We start from the raw sequence: 13,985 nt of genomic DNA, 5'->3' as shown, positions 1-13,985 counted from the left end.
GAACATTTTTAGCAGCAGCTGGATGCTAGACTGTCTCAGTAGATCTGTTGTGTTTCTGGGGCTCCAGCTTCATCAGCTTAGCAGTTTTAAAAACAAAACCATGTAGTAAGACCATAGGGGGATCCTCTTAATAACTTAGTGTCAGCATTCCTATGCAACTAAATTTTATTAAAATAATAGTCTCGGAAAACAGTAAACAAATGGAGTATTAGGTCATAGATGGTGTTGGAAAAAATTTTTAAATGAAGATATGAATTTTTTGTATTACATTTTAAGACATCTTTTTTTGATTAAAAAATGATATTCAAGAAAGGAAAGATTTTGCATGCAAATAATTGCATTGTACATGACAATTTGGAATATCCACAGCAAAGATAAAAATCAAGGGCTTCAGACTCAGTATAACCCGTGGATATATTTAATTTTTCTTCATTCACTGAATCAGCATTTACAATGCAGGTGAGTTAGTGTTTTTCTTGATGGTAAAATCAATCCGCATATATCAATATAAATTTTTGTTGATTCATAATATTTTTGAAATAATAACTTTAAATTGCAATTAAAATGGAACCAGAGTAAAACAGAACCTAAAACATACATGTGCACTCTGATAGTGATAATAATGATAAACCAGGGTTATCATTATAAATGAGAATATATTTTGTGTTGAGCTTTATAACAGGTAATAAAAACAGCTTTCATTTAATAATGGAAGTAAATACAAGGACCAATTAGAAATGAAATGAAAGTTATCTGAAGCCTCTTTCAATTCAAAACCCATTTCCTTAGTGACCAACTTGGAGGAGGAGTGCCTGACATTGGTATCTGGGATCCTGACACCATAAATGGAATCAAGAGGGTTAGTACTACATGGAGGAAGCTTTCTCCTTATTGGAAAGCTTTTAGAGCTGTCTCCCTTCAACTCCTATTTCCTCCAGTGTGACTGTTTGAGACACAAAAGTTGGTCAAATTGGTATTAATGACAAAGGACTTCGTAAAATATTATACTTCATTATAATATTTCTCTGAGAACGGATCAAGGAATCTTCATGATGAGGTTTGGTATTTCTTGAAAAGTACACATTCTTTGAAAAACAGACGGATAATCCTCACACTAGAAAAGAATATTTAGCTCATTAATTCCAACAATACTTAAATCCTTTACCTTTTATGTTTTGGTGTTTGGGGTTATGGAGATAAAAGACCTAGTTCCTGTCCTCAAGAAGTTCTTGGTTTAGATGGAAGCTGCAAACACACAGATTTAAGGTCCTATGATACTATGATAGAGGCCAAGATTTCTGGAACCTGGTAGGTTTTTTATAAGATTTCTGCTTCAGTTGAGAAATTTGGTGAATAATTTGTTGTTTTCTAGGATGGGCACACGCCACTGTTACTTGCGCTGAAGCACAATAAACAACAAGTGGCAGAACTTCTCATTCAGAATAATGCAAATATACACACAGTCGACAAGGAAAACAGGTAAAATGGTGACATTTTTTTGAAGTTTAATGGAATGATAATAATCATTGAAGTAAATACTATTAGATTAATGGGAAGAATAATAACTTATAATTATTGGGATGAAGTGAATCATATGAACACAAATCACCTTTTAGAAAAGTAATTATCGGGATGAGGTAATACAGATAACATTATGTAGTACAATTCAGATTTTATTATAATATTGGTTGATGTTTGTCATTTGTAATCTGAGTTTATTGGTCATAGCATCAATCCATTAGCCAAAGGAGTTTCACATTAGTTTCATCCATTTTATATAGTATGGGCTCTTTGTTTACTTTTTCATTCAATACTGAAATGCTTAACCCTTCAGCGTATTTCAACTTCTACTTCTTTGTATTTTTTCTTTAATAGTGTGCTCTATTGAACATAAGCAGGCATTGAAAATCATTTACTTTTGGGTGACCCTTTGCTTTAAACTTTCTTTGAAGAACATGGATTTTTGGTTATCTCTGAGTATTAATTGCTATTGTCAGATTATATTTAATTCCTTCTTTTGATTTCTAACGTATTTTGATGGACCTGAGCAAAGGGAAATAAAATAGCTTTAGTGTTATAAATATTTGCTAATAAACATAAGTCATGAGTGGGTGAGAAGGACTCAAGTGATAGGTGTGGATCCAAACATGACTGGTTTGGATTCCTACCTTTGCTAATTGCGAGGTGTGTCACCTTGGAAGAATTACTCATCACTAAATATGTTTCTTGACATGAAAATGTGGAAAATATAGGCTTGAAGGATGGTTGGAAGACTGTGTATTTTGCATCAATTTCAGTGCTTAGCAGATGCTTAACATCATCAATATCTGAAACTGTGATGACTGTTATCATCACCATATTTATTCCTATTGTTAAGCCAGCAAATAAACTTTTACATATTTGACCTTTTAAGGTAACTGAGTTATAACATATTACATTAGACTAGGGAAAAATGGATTATCCTTCAGTTAAATCTTTACCTATTTTAGTTAAATAACCTTTTTATAGTTATTGTCCATCAAAGGACTTTAAATTTGCAACTACTTCTATGTAATACACCATTGGGACAAGAGGTTTCCTGTTTGGGTTTTCTATTTGACTTGGAGGCAATATGTAAAGATGAATACTTTAAGATACTTATGTGTGTTAATATATGTAAAGATTTCTACACAACCAAATTTAATAAAAAATATATCAAATTATCTGTTTAAATAACTTTTAAAGACAATTCATCATTTAAAGTATCTAAGGGGTGAAATTATCTCTTTGTTATTTTAGAACCACCCTCATGCTAGCCACAAAATATGAAGCAAAACATGTAATTGAGATGCTTTTTCATGGAGGTATTGATGGTTTAGCAAAAGATCATTCTGGAAAGACAGCGTTATCCTATGCTCTTGCAAGTGGTTTCAATGTGTAAGTGTCTACATTAAAATACTAATTAAATGGAGGTTAAAATGTTTACAATTATTACATCTCACACATCAATGAGATTTCATAGTTCAGATATGTTTGGAATACAGTGACTTTGTCCTCTTCCTCAGTCTAGATTCCTGCAAAAGTCTAGTCTAGTTAGGAGGAGAAATGTGTTCAGGGTTTATTTTAGGACCTCTCTCTCTCTCTTTCTTTTTCTTTTCTTTTTTCTTTTTTTTTCTTTTTTTTTTTTGGTTCTAGAGGTTGAACCCAGGGTCTCAGGCATGGGAGGCAAGCACTCCAGCACTGAGCTAGAGCCACCAGTCTGTCTCAGGACTTTTAAAACCTTTATCCTTAGGAATCCCAGCAATATCCATTACATTCCAAGTATAACCCCTGCATGTGGGGCACAAATAGCATCATATCTTTGATTTTTGTTTTTGAATTTTTGGGTCTTGCAATGTCAGTTTACCAGAAGATATCCTTATTTTTGCTGGGAAGTAGCGATTCAAATTTCTCTGAGGAGTTTCTTATGTCTAAGAAAGAAAATTTCTTTCACCAGAGGGTGGGAAAAAAAGAACTTTTCAATCATTCTTTTGTTTCTGTTAATTCTGTTGCTACAGTGTTGCAATTAGAAGTAGTCCTGCAGTCTGACGATGATTAACTTTACTACTACATTGTCCTGACTGACCCAGATCACTGAGTCTTCGTGGTAATACCCACTCACACTTAAAAGTTACATTTTTTCCTTTCACATACAGCCATTGTTTCTCAATGGGCACTCTGCTTTGGTTCAGGATTCCTAGCTTTATCCACCCCACAGTGAGCACACTGATCCTGCCCTTCAGCTTTACAACCTTATGTGGAGCTCACATGCTAGCTTAGACCTTCATGATAAGTGGTCCTTTGAGGCTTTTGTTTGTCATTTGGCCAACAAACATCATTTGGCATCATTCAAAACTATGGGATAGCCTCAAAAAATGTTACAGGAAGAGTTGAGAGTTCCTTTTTATCTTTTCTAACAGATCTGTACCACAAAGCCTCATTATATCTTGTGAAGCACAGTTTCTTTGGTTGTGGGAGGCCCCAGGTTAGAGTTTCCCAGTGAGGTTGCCAACTTTTGATTGATACCTCACCTGATTTTTTTCCCCTGTGAATGAAAATTTACCCAGCTACTAGGATCTGTTTCTCATTTTACAGAATATTTCAATTCTTTCTCAAAAGGAAGGCATTAAACAGAATTCTCAGAAATTAAATTAGATTCATTGCATCTCAAAGAGCTAAGCCTCATTATGACACATCAGTGTCCATGTATAAAAGAGGGTTGCTTCTTTCAAGTTAGCTAGAGATCAACATGGAAATTAAGCCTCACTCTGAACAAAGATCTGCTGTAATAGTAATAGTCCAAGCCCAGTGATTGATTAGTTTCATTATAGAGGATATTTGTCTTCCAATTATATTTAAAAATAAATCGAGTTATAAATTATTAAATAGGTGATTTGTCCTAAACAAGAAAGCACAGAGAATATCACAGCCCATGGCCCAAATTAAGACTCATGAGCATTTGTTAACAATTGTAATATTTGATCATTAGAACCTGTGAAAAATTGGATTTTACTCAGGTTTCAGAGTTCAGCATTAATGTACAAATTATTCCATTACTTTACTATTTCTCTCAGCATGGTTTATATTCTCTCATTAAATCTTCACAACAACCTGGTGAACTAAAGCAGTACAATCCTTATTTTTTAGGAGGAGAATTTGAGCCTAAGTGAAATGATTTGTGGAAGAACGAAGAGCTATTGGTCATAGAGAGAGGACATCTTCTGAATTCAGGATACTTTCCTTTATGTCAGGCTATTCTAGTTAATGTCTTGAGTCTTGAGTAGGTGAAATTCACTTCACCTTACTCCTTTCTTCTTTGGTTACAACTTATGGGTGCAGTGGCATGTGGTTCAACCTCAGCTGCTTGGGATGCTGAGGCAGTTGGATCACATGAGCCCAGGATTTCAAGATTAGCCTGGGCAATGTGGTGAAATCTTATCCCCCAAACAAAACAAACACCCCCTCTCCAAACAACATAAAAATAACTGTAAGGTTAATAACCTGTAGAGAAAACTTGCACATTTGAAATATATGGGGTCAAGTACTGATATTAGCTTTGATGCTATCTAAAATACTTTTCACAATTTGTTTGGTTAGTATTTCTCTTATCAGCATTGATACTAATTTCATTACTTTTTCATACACTATAATAGGAAATTAATTTTGGATCTTACTAGGGAAGCATGTGAACATATTAAAACCAGGAAAGCAGGTAAGACCTTTTAAAAAATATATTTTTACTTGTAGATGGACACAATATTTTTATTTTTTTTAATTTGGTACAGAGTATGGAACTTAGTTCCTTTTGATAGTGAATTACTCTTAGTGTTCCTACCCTGTATAAGAAAATATGATCAGAAAGGAGTGGCAACAAATCAATGTGTATATGGCATTCCTATTTTTCTTAATTTCCTTCTTAATATCCTATAATTTAGAATTATTTCTTTGTAGAAAATTTAAAAGCTGAAATTTATAATCTGAAATTTAAATGTTTTCTGAAAAACTATTTCATTAATTAAAATTTAGCCTCAGACATTTTACCTTTATTTAAATAATATTTTAAAATTAGTACGTTGTATGTTGTTTCTATAGTTACATTATAGTAAATTGGGCTTGCTATAAAAATGGACAGTGTTTTTATTGTACAAATGACTGCATTCCACTCTAACATTTCCAAGCAGGGATATCACACTTGAATCCCATCTATCTCCCTACTTTCTATCTCTCCCTTCTCTCTCCCTCCCCCAGTCTTCTTCCTCTTCCCCTAGTCACCACTTCTCTTTTCAGAGTATCCTTTTATTTATTTATTTTCCAGACTGCACGTGTAAGGGAAAACACTTGATACTTGACTTTCTGGTTTATTTGTATAATATGATAAATGCCCTTTCATTTTCCATTTCTCCCCCTGTTGTGCTTGAAGTACATCATTGTGTACTGATTTGGTTTTTAAATTTTCAGTTTAAAACACTGTGTTCTTCTTATAGGTTTGCCTGTATAAGTGGTTTGACTATTCCCTCTTGTAACTTTCAATATTCTTTCTGGTTTTGTGTTTGTGACAATTGTGTATAATAATATGATGTGGAGAGTTTCTTTTGTGGTCAGGTTCAATTGGGGTTCTAAATGCTTCCTGAACTTGGATGTCAATATCTTTCTGAAGACATGGTACATTTTCTGGTATTATTTTCCAGAAAATGTTTGCTATGCCTACAGTCTATACCTGTGCTCCTTTGTATGTAACCTTGATTCATATTGAATCAATTGCATATCAGTAATATAATTGATATCCAGTGTAGGATAATCTTCAGGACTGGTCCCAAAGGATTGTTTTTAAAAAATAATCAGTCATTATTTCTACTAATTTTATATTTTCTGTTGTTAATAACATATTTATTTCACCCTTTTCTTTTTTAGAGAGTGACGACTCCTTATCCAGGTATGATTTTTACAATTAGAAAACTAATGAACCTAATAAAGTTAATGAGGGAATGCAGACAAAAGGAAGTAAAATTTGTTGGATGTTCTAGTCCTATCCAGACATCATAATATGTGCTTAAAACTTTCTTACAGTCATCACAGCATCTCTGAAAGAAGCTGTGCTCTTACCACCTATTAATCAGTGATTAAGCAACTATCATTCAAACAAGTTGACTAATGAGCCCATGACCTCATAATTTACAAGTATCTGGGCTATGATTTGATCACGAGCCTGATTGATAAATTCATTCTCTTGCCCTTTCCCATAGATTGATAGGGATGTGTGTGGCACAAAGGCTCAAGATGCAGATCCATATCAGATGAATTCATGAATTCAAACTTAGTTGTCTTTTAGCATTTAAATTAGACATTTCCTGAAAAACATGTTTATATTTGAAGAATTTGTGCTAATATTTTTGAAATTTGCAATGACACACCGTACATTTTTAAACTTAAACCTTTCGGGGCAAATCTCACATAGCTAGGGTCATAGGAGCCAAGGGTTTTATATAAGCAAAGTTAGGTAATTATTGGTGAAGAATACCTATGACTTAACTGTAATATACATGAATACATAGTATTAATTGCATTAATCTTCTTAAAGACATATTTAGAAAATAGTTTAATTGATTTTTCTAGTTCTTGACTTTCCAGTTTGATTTTCTCATCAGGCTAGTACCACTGTCTAGTTCCATAAACATTTTTATTTTTTTATCATTTTTGCTTTTTCTATGGCTGTAATCTTTTCTTGAATTTTTAAAATTTTCTATTCTGCTTTTCTTGGTGTTTCGACTTTTAAAATGTTACTATCAGCTCTGTACTTCTTTTTTTCTGTATATACAATCAAAATCAGAGAATAACAGAAATTTAAAGAATCTTAGTAATTAGTCAAAAAGTCTCTAATACTTCAAAATATTTTCTGTATTCTGCCTAATTGGTTGTTTTGATGGTTAACATGGAACTTAAATAAATTTAAGGATATTATCTTGTTGTAGAAAGTAACAGCAATGAAATTTAAAGAATCTTAGTAATTAGTCAAAAAGTCTCTAATACTTCAAAATATTTTCTGTATTCTGCCTAATTGGTTGTTTTGATGGTTAACATGGAACTTAAATATATTAAAGGATATTATCTGGTTGTAGAAAGTAACAGCAATGAGATTTGAACATATGTTCCTTAATGGGAGGCCCAAACTCTCCTATATTGTCTTAAATCATGTGAGAGTTTCAACAATATAATGGGAGAGTGAGTCTAGTGAACCCAAATATAGATGATCAGAAGAGAATTATTAAGTGAACCTGGAGTTAGAGAGTCATAATAGAACTAACAAAGGGAGGGCATGTTTGAAGACGAAAAACACTGAATTGTGTAGAAATCATTGTTTTTTCCAAAAGAGATCAACATATTGGGTTTTTCACCTTGTCTGATGAAGATAAAATGAGAATTTGGAACATGGATGTTGGGAACTATGTAGAAAATCATATTAAAAGGGAGTTTGCAGGAGTCCAAAACATGTTGTTGCTTTCATGTTTGTAGGAATGACAGACTTCAGGGTTTCTGTTGAAAGGTGTTAAAAACTTTTAAGCTACTGAGAAGAATCTGTAGAGTATATAGGAACGTGATGGTAGTACACCAAACTTCAAGCACCAAAGACTAGAAGTTGCTAAACCGCATGATCTATGGCCCAGAGCAGGCATATGCTCACTTCCACCACTTTTGCCAAGTCTCTCATGTCCTTCCTATGTACAGGTAGGGTAGGACAGGGTACAATTTGACAGAGCTATCGTGGAGTGTCAGTTGGATGGTTGGTAACGTGCTTATGCTGAGACCAGTGACTGAGACTCCATTTAGCTTGTTTTCTTGGAGTAGGGAAAGAGCCACACCCACTCATGGTCCTTGGAGCCAACCTTGTTTCAGGAAACTGCGTCTTCATAGGATGAAGATTTGGAGGTCCTGCCGAAGGTGGCCATGGGAGTGCAAACCCACAGGAAGGAAGATGTTTAGATAGTACTTGGGGAAACAGAAGCCCAAGTAGCATTCCTCTACTTCACAGGCACTCATTTCCATTGAGTGAGTGTCCATGAGTGTTTTAAAGTGCTTGATATTTTTTGTGGCCCTGAGTAAGGCAGGAACTGTACTGGGAAATTAATTGAGTTTTAAAATTTGTAATATTTCAATCTCTCTAAGAATGGGATTCCCAGTAACAGCATATATATTTGTTGTTTTTTTCTTTGGGTCTTCATCTTTCAAACCATTAAAATGTTTCAGGGAAATCTCTGTGCTATTTTTGCCTAAAAGGAATCAAGAGGGACACTTTAGCAGGTGGTTTCCAGGCTGAAGCACCAAGGCTGAAATTTCAAGTTAGCCATCTTAGTCTCTGATCCAGGGAGATACAATGGAGCAAAAGCAGTATATCTTTCTATCTCATGTTAGATTATTAGGTTTGTTTCAATTCAGACCACAATGTTTATGTTGGCCACTTAGTGGATTTTTCAGTTCAGCCTTCAGGACAGAGAGGTTTGGAAAACACATTATTCTCAGTTCTCTGTCATTGTATTGGCCATCACTCTTTGAAATGGAGCCAAGTGTGACTTTACTGAATGATTGATAGAATGGGAAAAGCAGGAAGAGGCAGAAAGAGGTAAACAAAAGTTTTCTTAAAATGGGAGTCATATTTTAATCCTATAAGTCCAAATCCTCATTTAATATAGTGATATCCAAACATTCACCAGGTTTTATTACTTTAAAAACTGGACTGGACTCACCCATTTTTGTTATGTATTTTTGCTCAGAAGTTCTGCACAGAGACCTGATCCTGGTATTATTGAGCCTACTTCAGAAAAGGGCAACAATAAATCTGATATCAAGGTAAATGCCCTCTTGTCAAATTAATTTTCTTGCTCTGAATTCTGTTTGTGAAGTGCTTAGTCTTACAGTTTAACAATGCTTTCCTTGTCATCTCACTTGGAAATTTTCTCAGAAGAAATTATTTTGCACAATTGTGTTGAATTTTTATTTTTGCCTTTGTGAATATCAGTGTTCCATCTACTACTTCAGGGAAGTAGGGACTTTTGAAAATCCATAACAGGAACAAAATTTTATTTGGAAAAGCATTCTTTTTGAAAAAATATTTAAAATGTAGATGAACACAATATGTTTATTTTATCTTATGTGGTCTGGGGAGTGAACCAGTGCCTCACAGGTAGGCAAGTGCTCCACCACTGAGCCACAACCCCAGCCCAGGAGAAACATTCTAATAGCACAGGAAATATGAGATTTGGGAAGGATTATTTGGGTAAGTCCACTGTGACTTGTAAATGAACTCAATTGATTATACTCAGGACTAAATAAATCTTCAATGGTTTGGGTAAGTATTTATGAGTCATGTAATTTTCCTGATGCCTTAGTTTGAATACTATAGAGAACACTGCATACATTTTTTTAGTTTTTCTCCTGGATGCTTTAAATTTTAGTTCATAAACTTTTTGGAGAACTTTTCTCTATTTCCATCCTGGGTTCCATATTTACATTTAAACTGTGAGAACTTGTTAAAAAGGAGAAATTTAAACCTGTTTCTCAACATTTCTGTTGTAAAGGTATTGTACTTCACTGGACCTGCCTCTTAAAAGTGCATATAAATTTCTTAATCTAAATGAAGACTAGATATTTTCTGCAAATAAAAACTAGTTGTTGAAGCAGAAAGTCTTAAAAACCACAAGGCATAATTTGAATTTCAGAAAACTTTTTGCATTGTAGCGTTTTAAAATATACACTCTGAATCTTTATGTCATACTCAGATTTCAGGTTTAGAAATTTGTATACTTAGTTACTTAAATATTTATTTTAAAAGTCTTTTGTCCCTCTGTGCTACTGCAAGATAGGAAACATGAGGGTATTTCTTGGAAAACTGAAAAGAGTGTTTTGATGTGAAAGACTGTTACATACATTGTGAACATGAATCAATGGGAAGAAAATAAGATATCTATACAATGAAGTGTTTTAAGTAATAAACCTGAGGTAGCTAAATATTAAGGCTGTTGGGTTTCTGAAAATATGGCTTAAGTTTACATTCTCTTTTAAAGTTCAAGAGGTAAAAGTTCTGGTGAGTTATCATAAACTAATGTCATAAATAAGAAGCAAATAAGAACATAACAAATATGAAATTGGATAGTAGAATATCCCTCACTTCTTCCAGCTTTGATCTAAGATTGGATTTTAGATCAAAATTTGTAAAACTTTTTTTGAGGCCCAACCCATGTGCTATTAAATATATCTTTTTTATTTTTATGTACTTTTTAGCATTCTGATTATCAGTTTTCTCTTTCAGAGGGAAATTGGGGAAAATTATTTTCCATACTAATAATGTTACAGATTTTAGAGAGTGGTTCATAACTACAGTTAACAAGTTGAATTCCTTTTATACTAATAAAACTGAATGCTTTTTTATACAAATTTTTATGCAAAAAATGATAGTGTAATAGAAATGAATATTATCAGTATTAATATTTTGGTCAAAACTCTAGGTTGTATTTCTTTCCATGCCTTGCTCTTCCTTCCTTTCTTCTTTGGCTTAAATGCATGTTACTGGTCATGTCTCTATCTTTCTGTTTGGTTCTTCCTCTTCCATTACCTTTCTAAAAATGTTTTACCCCTAGACTCAGTATTTCTTTTTAGAATACATTTCTTTAGAGTCTATTCTTTTCAGTCACCTGTGCCTCCATGATGACTTCATTACTTAGTCTTCCTGTTTTCTGTTTGCTCTGTGTGGTGTCATTCATCCATCTTTGTCCTACAGAATTTATTCTTGCCTTTCTGGGATGGACCAAATATATGTAATCATATGTCTTTAACTGTCTGACATACAGGGTAAAAGGAACTTACATACTGTTTGTGACCCTATCCCATCTTAGTTACAAATTGTCCTCAAAACTCAGCTTTTGTGTTTTTCCCCCCACGAGGTAGTTTGTGCAAATAAAAACCATGGAAATATTCAGAACGTCACAAGTAATTACTTCAGATTTCTTAAAATGTCAGATTTTTACAAGTATGCTGAGCTACATATGGATCAAAATTTTACCCCACGTTTTTGTGCTCAAGAAAATAATCCATTGGGTATCACAGTATTTGTGTAATAACTAACTAGAGGTAAGGATGTAATATTTGGAATTGTCTCTCTCATTTCTTATAATTCTCAACCCATGTGAAAATGTAGGTCATTACATGGCAGAATTGGGATTTGAATGTACGTAGGAATGATTCAGAAACGTGTTCTTTCCAATGTGTCTTGTAATGCTGAATATTACAATCATTTTATCAAATGTTATGCTTGTTACACATAAAGCTTTTTCATCCTCCCCAGAATGTCCCTGAAAAAAAAGAAGTATGTGGAGATTTTCAGCCATCCGAGAATTATGGTAATATACTTGAAGTCTGCTCATTCTTGTTCTGTTTATTGAGTTGCAATTATCAACATTTTCACATATTCTTTATTTTGTTTTAATTTAAATAGAAGCACAATGTGACATTGAGAAACCAACAAATGTCATAATTTTTACTTAATCAATTGGAGGCAATTTTAGGAGCAGTATACACACATGCCATATAATCATATAAATGGTTCTGAGTGTTTCATGAATGACTTACCCTGTTACATTCTATCATCAGCTTTGACATTTTGTCCCACTACTCCTAGGGCTGTGAGTCCCTCCTCTGACTACAGAGCAGTTTATGCTACACTAATCTCCATTTTTTACTTTGGTAAATGCACACTTTCCTATACATATTTTTTTAAGTGCCATGGATTTGAACTCAGGGTCACTTAATCACTGAGGCACATCCCCAGCCATTCTTGATATTTTATTTAGAGACAGGGTATCACTGATTTGTTTAGGTCCTTGCTTAGTTGCTGAGGCTGGGTTTTGAACTCGCAGTCCTGCTGCCTCAGCCTCCTGAGCTGGGATTATATGTGTGTGCCACCAAGTAAAGCTCCTATAATATTAATTGGTCAGTGGAAAAATAAACTTGCATTTGGAATCTTAACTTCATATTTCATTAAACCTGTAATCCTGGTTTTTCTGCAGTATGTCTCATGTTTTTTCACCTAAACATAAAGAATAAGCCCAAAGCTAAAGTAGTCATCATTAAACCATGCATAAGTATTCTTTTCTGTACAAACTCTGCATGAATTTATGGTTGTTTTTGATACATTGTTGTATAATTGATTATATGTCCCTTTTACTTTTCAGTATTTCAAAAGAAATGTCCTCAAGACAGGGTAAAATATTTCCATTTTTATATAGAATCATTAACCGTATATTGTGTGATATATACAATTTTAATGTAATATCTTGTTTCCAAACCCATCAAGCCTGCCCTTGAAGACACAAATGAAGCAAGTAAGGCATTGGAAGTGAATGCTGTAAGGATATTCAAACCAGGTAAATTTTGCTATACAAATTTTCTGGGAAGAACTACATTAAGCTATTGAATTGTAAGCAATCTTTCAGTCCTTGTTTTCCTTTCAAATTCTATAGTATGATTTCACCAAAAAAATTCAAATGTTAAAAGTCAGTGTCCATGATTTAAATATGATATTTTTGAGCATAGGGAAATGATTTTTTATATATTTAACCTTTGTCTTAGATGCATCTACATTTAAACCTTTGTTAAAATTATTTTTCAGCACATTATTGTATTGGGGTTTATTTTTGTCATAACTATTCATGTGTGGAATATAATTTGCTCCACTTAAATTTTTAGTACCACTTTCCCTCCCCTAGTCCCTTCTATTGTTCTTCCTCCTCAAATCTGCTGGCCATCCATCTCTTTATTTACCATCATTAAAATTTGTGTTTGTACATAAGGCACAGGTAAATTTTTTTGTGGTGTATTCTTACATGTGCCTAGCATAATTTAATCAACTTCTTTTCTTTCAGATTTGCTCCCTTTTCCTGTGCCTCTTCTCTCCCCATATATCCTCTGCTTCGATCCCACTGATATTCCTTCCATTTTCATAGACTTCTCCCCATTTTCTTAATTTGGTTCTAGCTTTTGCATATGAGAGAAAAACATTCTGCCCTTGACTTTCTGAGTCTGACTTATTTCACTTAGCATGATCTTCTCCAGATCCATCCATTTACAAGCAATGCCATAATTAGTTCATATGGCTGAGTAAAAATCTGTTGTCTATATACCACCTTTTCTTCATCTGTTCATCTACTGATGTACACTTAGGCCTGTTCCATATCTTAGTCTTGTGAATTGCAGTGTTCAAAAATCGATGAGGCTGTATCTTTGTAGTATGCTGAGTTAGTTCTTTTGAATAAAGAGTGAGGAGTAGGATAGCTGAGTGGTTCCATATCCAGCTTCTGAGAAGTCTCCATACTGCTTTCCAGAATGATTTTATTAATTTGAAGTCCCCATCAACAATGTGTGAGTGTACATTTTTCCCCTTGACTTCTCCAGCATTTATTATTGTTTGTATTCCTGAAAAT

At 33.7% G+C, this 13,985-nt stretch overlaps 1 long non-coding RNA gene across 1 annotated transcript; it reads left to right on the top strand.

The window, feature by feature from the left end:
- Positions 1 to 9,150: 9,150 nt before the first annotated feature.
- On the top strand, positions 9,151 to 12,987 carry LOC306652889. The gene is made up of 4 exons (XR_013761569.1): positions 9,151 to 9,360; positions 11,852 to 11,906; positions 12,738 to 12,766; positions 12,860 to 12,987. It is a non-coding gene; the product is annotated as an uncharacterized lncRNA (long non-coding RNA).
- The last annotated feature ends 998 nt before the right edge of the window (positions 12,988 to 13,985 follow it).

Source organism: Sciurus vulgaris (genome assembly GCF_902686455.1).
Source record: "Sciurus vulgaris genome assembly, contig: HiC_scaffold_641_arrow_ctg1, whole genome shotgun sequence".
NCBI classification, from domain to species: domain Eukaryota; kingdom Metazoa; phylum Chordata; class Mammalia; order Rodentia; family Sciuridae; genus Sciurus; species Sciurus vulgaris.
The sequence above is the reverse complement of the archived record's forward strand: the minus strand, read 5'-3'. Positions and strand labels throughout refer to the sequence as shown.